At 38.2% G+C, this 7,240-nt stretch overlaps 1 protein-coding gene across 1 annotated transcript in view; it reads right to left on the bottom strand.

Moving 5' to 3' along the window:
* Window positions 1–7,240, bottom strand: part of UGT8 (UDP glycosyltransferase 8) — a 109,917-nt gene that overhangs the window by 66,710 nt on the left and 35,967 nt on the right. The gene's annotated exons all lie outside the window — the stretch shown is intronic.

Here is a 7,240-nt window from a genome sequence, read left to right as displayed (position 1 = left end):
TTTTGAGTTTTGTACCACATTGTTCTCCCTCTTTATGCAGGATCTCCTACATCCCTTCCAAGTGGATGGCAGTGGTAGCTGGGCACCATCTAGTTGTTTATGGAATGATTTTTATGAGGTATAATGATATGTGCAAAGACCTAGAATCAGAAAAACAAAAGAGAAGACAAGCTTGGCATTTCTTAAGCAGAAAGTTCAAACTAAAGAAAAATTCAAGTCTTGAGTTGCACTTGAAGGATTCTATGAGCAAGGTATTGAACAACCCAAGAAGCATCAAAAGAAGATGAAAGGAACACACAGAGTCACCATTCAAAAATTGGTTGAACTGACATTCAACTATTTCAGGAGGCAGCATATGATGAAGAACCATTGATACTGAAAGAAGACATCCGAGCTCCACTGAAGGCAAAGGCAAAAAACAAGGCTCCAGGAATTGTAGCCATAGTCTTTGTAACTGCAACTAAATGACTAGCTGGGACTACACAAATACGGTGCTTGTGGCCCACCAAGGGGATCAGATAGGTTGCTAATATTATTAAATAAGATGCATGGCACTCTTGTATGGATGAAATCATGCAAATAAGGTGCATGAAACACTTACAAGGGGATCGGTCAGTTTTGCAATCCCATTAGGCTTAAAATAAGCCATCCCAGAGGCAGAAAGGGAGAACCAAGGAGAGACACGAGTAGAGGGCATCCTTTGGACCTGGGATCTCTGCGTTGAGAACCTCCTTAACTGAGGACAGAGAGAGAGAGCTGTAACACCTTGCTGAGATGGTGAGAGACAAGAAGTAGAAGCAGAGAAATTACAGCAAAGGAACCAGGAGACTAGCCGGAGACCAACAGGAGACTGATAGAAGATGGCACAGTGGGCTTCCAGACCCATGGCATGAGAAACTGAACACATTCAGGCCAAGGCTTACTGGTGGAATGGAGCGCCTCTGAACACTTGATAGTAGAGCTAAAAGAGCTTTGCAACACTTTCCCAAGCAGGGCAGAGGATAGGGGCTGCAAGGTCAAAAGGCAAAGGACCAGCATATGGCATGCCTACGGAGCTCTGTAGCGTAGTGCCTAAGGCACTTGACTGCTAACCAGAAGGCTGGCGGTTCAAACCCACCAGCCACTCCTCGGAAGGAAGGTTGGGCAATCTACTTCCATAGTGATACTGCCTCGGAAACCCAAGGAGGAGTCTCTACGAGTCAGGTCTGACTCGACGGCACATAACAACATAACAGGCTTCTTAAGCTATGAGAAAAAAAAAAAAAGGACACTGCAGAGAAGATGCTGTCCTGATCAAAGAACTGTATCCTGAGTTGTTTCTGATTCTGAATTATAACCTATTACTTCCCTAATAAACTCCATAACCATGAGTATTGTCTGTGAGTTATGTCTGGTTACTGCAATGCATTATTGAATTCAGAAGAGAAGTAACAGAGAAAGAGCGCTAGAAAGTTGAAAGGTGGAGGCATATCTGAGACTTCCAACTCATAGGAATCATCCTTGGATTATTGATGCAGATAATGATTCTTTCTTCCCCTTGTGAAGTTAGAGGAGGTCAGATGCTTCCCCCATTCCATTTGTACAATAGGGGTTTTAATCCCATAGTAACTCTGGTCATATATATGTACATGAATAAACTGATGTTGAACATCCAGTGGGGTTTGTATAGACCAAACTTTTTGTTTTTGTTTTTAAAGCAATATTATATCATGTAAATTTTGTAGGTCTAACAATTTAAATTATGAAGTAAATTTCTCACCACTTCTATGAATCAGGTATGACTGGGTTGTTAGGGCAATTACCAGACCAAAATTTAATATAACACAAATTTAAGAATTTTGATTATAGAAAAAGACAGAAAAGTGAAAATGAGCAAAGAGGGACCGATCTCTCACATGGTTGGAGGAAAGAGAAGTATACTAATAATGATGCAGTATTTTAAGGTAAGATAGTAATGTTATCTTTTATGATTTTTTTTTTTCAAAAATTGATTATTAATTGATACAGATTCATTAGAGAGCACTGTTTCTGGACAACTATGCTAGAACATGAAGGGGAAGGAAGTAAATGTGTTAAGGTACTTAACACAATGATCTTTTTTATTTCATCACATACTTGTTTCTCTCATTTCATGGAAAAAGAAGCTGAGGTCCAAAGTATCTCATTAATTTACCTAACAGTAATAGTAAAATGCAGAGTAAAACACAACAGGTGTTAAGCCGGTGCTCATTCCAGTACTAAGCAGCCTCCTTAGGTCAGCTAAGACAAGGATGGTTTTCAAAAGAAATGATACTTGAAAATTATGGGAACACTGAAGGAACGATAAAAAGAGAAAAGGCAAAAGCAAAGAAATGGAAGAGATAACAGACAAAGGTTTTCATTCCAAAGTCACTAAAGCCCAATGAGACAACTTTTCTTGGCAGTGTCTTCCAGGTACAAAATCCCATTCCTCCACTTTGCCTTGAGTTGGACTATATTAAATAGAACTGTGAATGTGCTTATGATAAACAGAGAGTCAGGCATATCAGAATGCTCGTCAGATCAAGTTTTGGGGCAGTAGCCTCTTCAAGTTCCTTCAGTAAAGGGTGTGGTTTATATACCACTTGGCCATGACATCTAGAATAATGTAATAACCTGACACTCCATAAATATTTATTGAAAGAACTGATGAATGAATGAAATGAGTGAATAGAGTCTGATAAGAAGGTGGCAGAGAGCCAAAGATTGATGTCCTTTATTTGCACTTGGGGTGTTCTTTCACAAGTAGAATGGTCAATGGGATCTAATAGACTGCATGTAAGATCCTTGACAATTTTAAGGACTACAGCATTTTACTCCTTCTCCCCAGCATCTAATATATTACCTTCAACACAGTAGACAATCAACAAATATTTCTCAATAAGTGAATGAATAAACCAAGGATATAGGTTTCCTTCTTTCATAAAGATGAGGCAACATTCTCAGTGAATATTCTGAAGAGATTAGGAAAGTCTGTGAGACCAGAAACTGTCAGTGAACTTGAAGGTGGAAGCTAAAAAATCTTCAGCAGCAAGAGATTTCCAAGAATGACACCTGGACCAGTATAGGGGTATACTAGTCACAGCAAACCATTAAATAAACTAATAAATTACTTAAAAATTTCTACATTTGTTACTATCTGGTCTGAGTACAATGATAAAAGGGCATGTTTGGTATTTTAAAGTATATAAAGAGGGCACCAAGTGTCATTCTATATCAGATAGAGTCCATAGAAAAATCAGTTTCAAGAAATCTTCCAGTTTTATAAATAAAATAGTAACCTTCTGGTTAGCAGTCAAATGCCTTAGTCACTACGCCACCAGAGCTCCTGATAGGCAGGATGTGAGGTTATATATTTTGGCCTGTAATCGTAAAGGTCAACTTTTCATTTTGCAGAAGAGTAAACTGTATTTATCTTAGTTAAGTAGTTCCAGATACCTTACCCTAAGCACATATACAGCTATCTGAAGCCTACTGAGACTTAAGTCATTTCTGGGTACTTTACTTTGCTTGAAAGCTAAGATCTACTGCTGATAGATTCCTGCAGTTTAAATCAAAGTGGAGGTGCCTCTAAAGAAAAGCCTAGTAATCTACTTCTGAAAATCAGCCACTGAAAACCCTAGAAGGCAAAGTTCTTCCCCAACTCACACAGGGTCACTATGAGCTGTAATTGACTCAATGGCAACTAGTATTGGTACTACTGATGGAAGAACCTATACAAGGTGCAATGTACTTTCTTCCTTGATTTCACAAAGTATATGAAACATGAACTTAATTATGTTTTGTGGCACTGAGTGATAAAGTCCAGGGTTATCTACTGTGAGTCAAGAATAACAGCTTTACTTCCTAGACATTTTGGCATTTACCCTCACTTGTGAAATATCTTTTTGACTTACATTCTAGTTCTTGCTTGCTGTGAGAGAAAAAAAAAAAAAAAAAAAGCCTCTTGTTGAAGCTCAGTGTTAGAAATGTCACTGAAATACAGATCTTTGGATCCCCATGAAATGTTCTTTCAAAAATGCAATTCATCTTAGCAATATGTTTATCTTTTTTATTCATAATATATAGTCCCTACATAGTGTTACACTAATTCTTTATTTTTATATGATGCTCTATGATTTTTGTTGTTGTTGTTAGGTGGTGCCGAATTGGCTCCAAGGCATAATGACTCTATGTAGAACAGAACAAAACACTGTCCAGTCACATGCCATCTTCACAATCCTTCTTATAGCTGAGCATTAAGCTCACCTATAACCATTGTTACAGCCACTATGTCAATCTATCATGTTGAGGGTCTTCTTTTTTTTCACTGGCTCGCCACTTTACCAAGTATGATACCCTTTTCCAGGGACTGGGCACTGCTGAAAACATGACCAAAGTAGGTGAGACAAAGTCTGGCCATTCTTGCTTCCAAGGAGTATTCTGCAATTTTTCCGGGACAGATTTGTTCATTCTTCTGGCAATCCATGGTATTTTCAGTATTCTTTACCAACACCACAACTCCAAAGCATCAACTCCTCTTTGGTCTTCCTTACTCACTGCCCACTTTCACATGCATATGAGGTAATTGAATATACCATAGTTTGGGTTAGGCATACCTTCGTCTTCAAAGAGACATCTTTTCTTTTTAGCACTTTAAAGAGGCCTTTTGCAGCAGATTTGCCCAGTGCAATATGACATCTCACTTACTGAGTGTTGCTTACATGGGTATTGATTGTGGGTCCAAGTAATATGAAATCTTTGACAAATCAAATTCAATCTGTTTTCCATTTATTGTGATACTGCTTATTGGTACAATTGTAAGGATTTCTGTTTTCTTTATGTTGAGGTGTAATTCATATTGGAGAGTGTAGTCTTTAATGTTCGTCAGTAAGTGCTTCAAGTCATCTTCACTTTCAGCAAGCAAGGTTGCATCATCTGCATATTGCAAGTGGTAAATGAGTATTCCTTCAATCCTGATGCTTCATTCTTCTTCATATAGTCCAACTTCTCAGATTATTTGCTTAGCATACAGACTGAATAAGCATGGTGAAAAGATACAACCCTGACACACACCCTCCCTGATTTTAAACCTCACTGTATCCCCTTATTCTCTTTGAACAACAGCCTCCTAGTCTATGTACAAGTTCCTCATGAGCACAATTAAGTGTTCTGGAATTCCCATTCTTCTCAATGTTATTCATAATTTGTTATGATCCACACAGTTGATTGCTTTTGCATAGTCAATGAAACACAAATAAACATCTTTCTGGTATTATTTGCTTTCAGTAAAGATCCATCTGACATTACCAATGATGTCCCTCATTCCACATCCTTTTCTGAAAGCAGCTTGCATTTCTGGAAGTTCCCTGTCAATGTACTGCTGCAGCCATTTTTCAATTATCTTCAGTAAAATTTTACTTGCGTGTGATAGTAATGATATTGTTCAATAACTTCCACATTCTGTGGGATCACCCTTTTTTGGAATGGGTACAAATATGGAACTCTTCTGGTCAGTTGGCCAGCTAGCTGTCTTCCCAATTACTTCGCGTAGACAAGTGAGTGTGTCCAGTGCAGCACTCTTTTGTTGACACATCTCAAAGCATATTCTGACAATTCCTGTTTTTCACCAACTACTCAGTGCAGCTTCAACTTCTTCCATCATTACCACTAGTTCTTGATCATATGCCACCTCCTGAAATAGATGAACATTGACCAATTCTTTTTTTTTCAGTGACTCTCTGTATTCCTTCCATCTTCTTTTGATGCCTCCTGCATCATTCAATATTTTGCCCATAGAATCCCTCAATACTGCAACTCAAGGCTTGAATTTTTTTCTTCAGTTTTTTTCAGCTTGAGAAATGCTGAGTACATTCTTCTTTGGTTTTTTAACTCCAAGTCTTTGCACATGTCATTATAATAATTGACTTTGTCTTCTCAAGCTGCTCTTTGAAATCTTCCACCACTCTTCTGTCAGTGTGTCGTACTGTGGTGGCTTGTGTGTTGCTGTGAGACTTGAGGCTATGTTCAAAAGTATTTCAAATATCGGCAGGGTCACCCATGGTGGACAGGTTTCAGTGGAGCTTCCAGACTGAGAAGAAAGAAGGGGCCATCTACTTCTCAAAGAATTGGCCAATGAAAATCTTATGAATAGCAGTGAAACACTTCCTGATCTATTACTAGAAAACTTTATGAATAGCCCTGAAATATCGTATGATATAGTGCTGGAAGACAGCCCCTCATGTTGGAGGCACTCAAAATATGACAGGGGAAGAGTTACCTCCTCAAAGTAGTGCTGACTTTAATGACATGGATGGAGTAAAACTTTCAGGACCTCTATTTGCTGATGGGGCATGACGCAAAATGGGAAATAACAGCTGCAAAGACTCATTAATAATTGGAACATGGAATGTATGAAGTATGAATCTAGGAAAATTGGAAGTTGTCAAAAAGGAAATGGAACAAATAAAGATTATCTCCTAGGCATTAGCGAGCTGAAATGGATTTGTATGGGCCATTTGGAATCAGAGAGTCATATGATGAACTATGCTAGGAATGACAAATTGAATAAGAATGGCATTACATTCATAGTCACAAAGAATGTTTGAAGATCTATCCTAAAGTACAATGCTGTCAACAATAGGATGATATCTATATGTGTACAAGTCAACCAGTTAATAGTATGATTCACAGATATTTACAACCATTATTTCAACTGATCCTCAATGAATGTTTTGATGCAGATAAAAGCATTTTTCTTCTTCTCTTTTTACAAGTAAAAAAACTACAAGTGGAAAGTTCATGTGCCAAGTCCATGATGACAATACTAGTAAGTGGCAGACTTGGGACTCAAATATCAGTTCCTTCAATCCCATGACTCTTCTGTTATTAGAATACAATGGCTAATTTTATGTATCAACTTGCCTAGGCTATGGTGCTCATTTGTTTGGCCAAATACTAGCCCAGACAGTGTTATAGGGTAGTTTTTTAATAATGTATATTTATTAATACATAATTTAATGTGATTAAATCAGTTGGCCTTAAGTAAAACAGAGTATCTCCATAACTGTGGGTGAGCAGACCTCATCCAATCAATTGAAGGCCTTAAGAATAAAATGAGGGGAGTTCCGGCAAGATGGCGGACTAGGCAGAAGGACTGCACAGACCCTCTTCAACAAAGAAAAGGGAAACCAATTAACACAGACACAGAAGATAATCTTGGACCCCTGAGCCTTGAAGGGAA

This window comes from Orycteropus afer, unplaced genomic scaffold (assembly GCF_000298275.1).
Source record: "Orycteropus afer afer isolate SDZICR_OR568_19922 unplaced genomic scaffold, OryAfe1.0 scaffold00400, whole genome shotgun sequence".
NCBI lineage: Eukaryota > Metazoa > Chordata > Mammalia > Tubulidentata > Orycteropodidae > Orycteropus > Orycteropus afer.
Note: the sequence above shows the minus strand (reverse complement) of the source record. Positions and strands in the feature narration are given on the sequence as shown.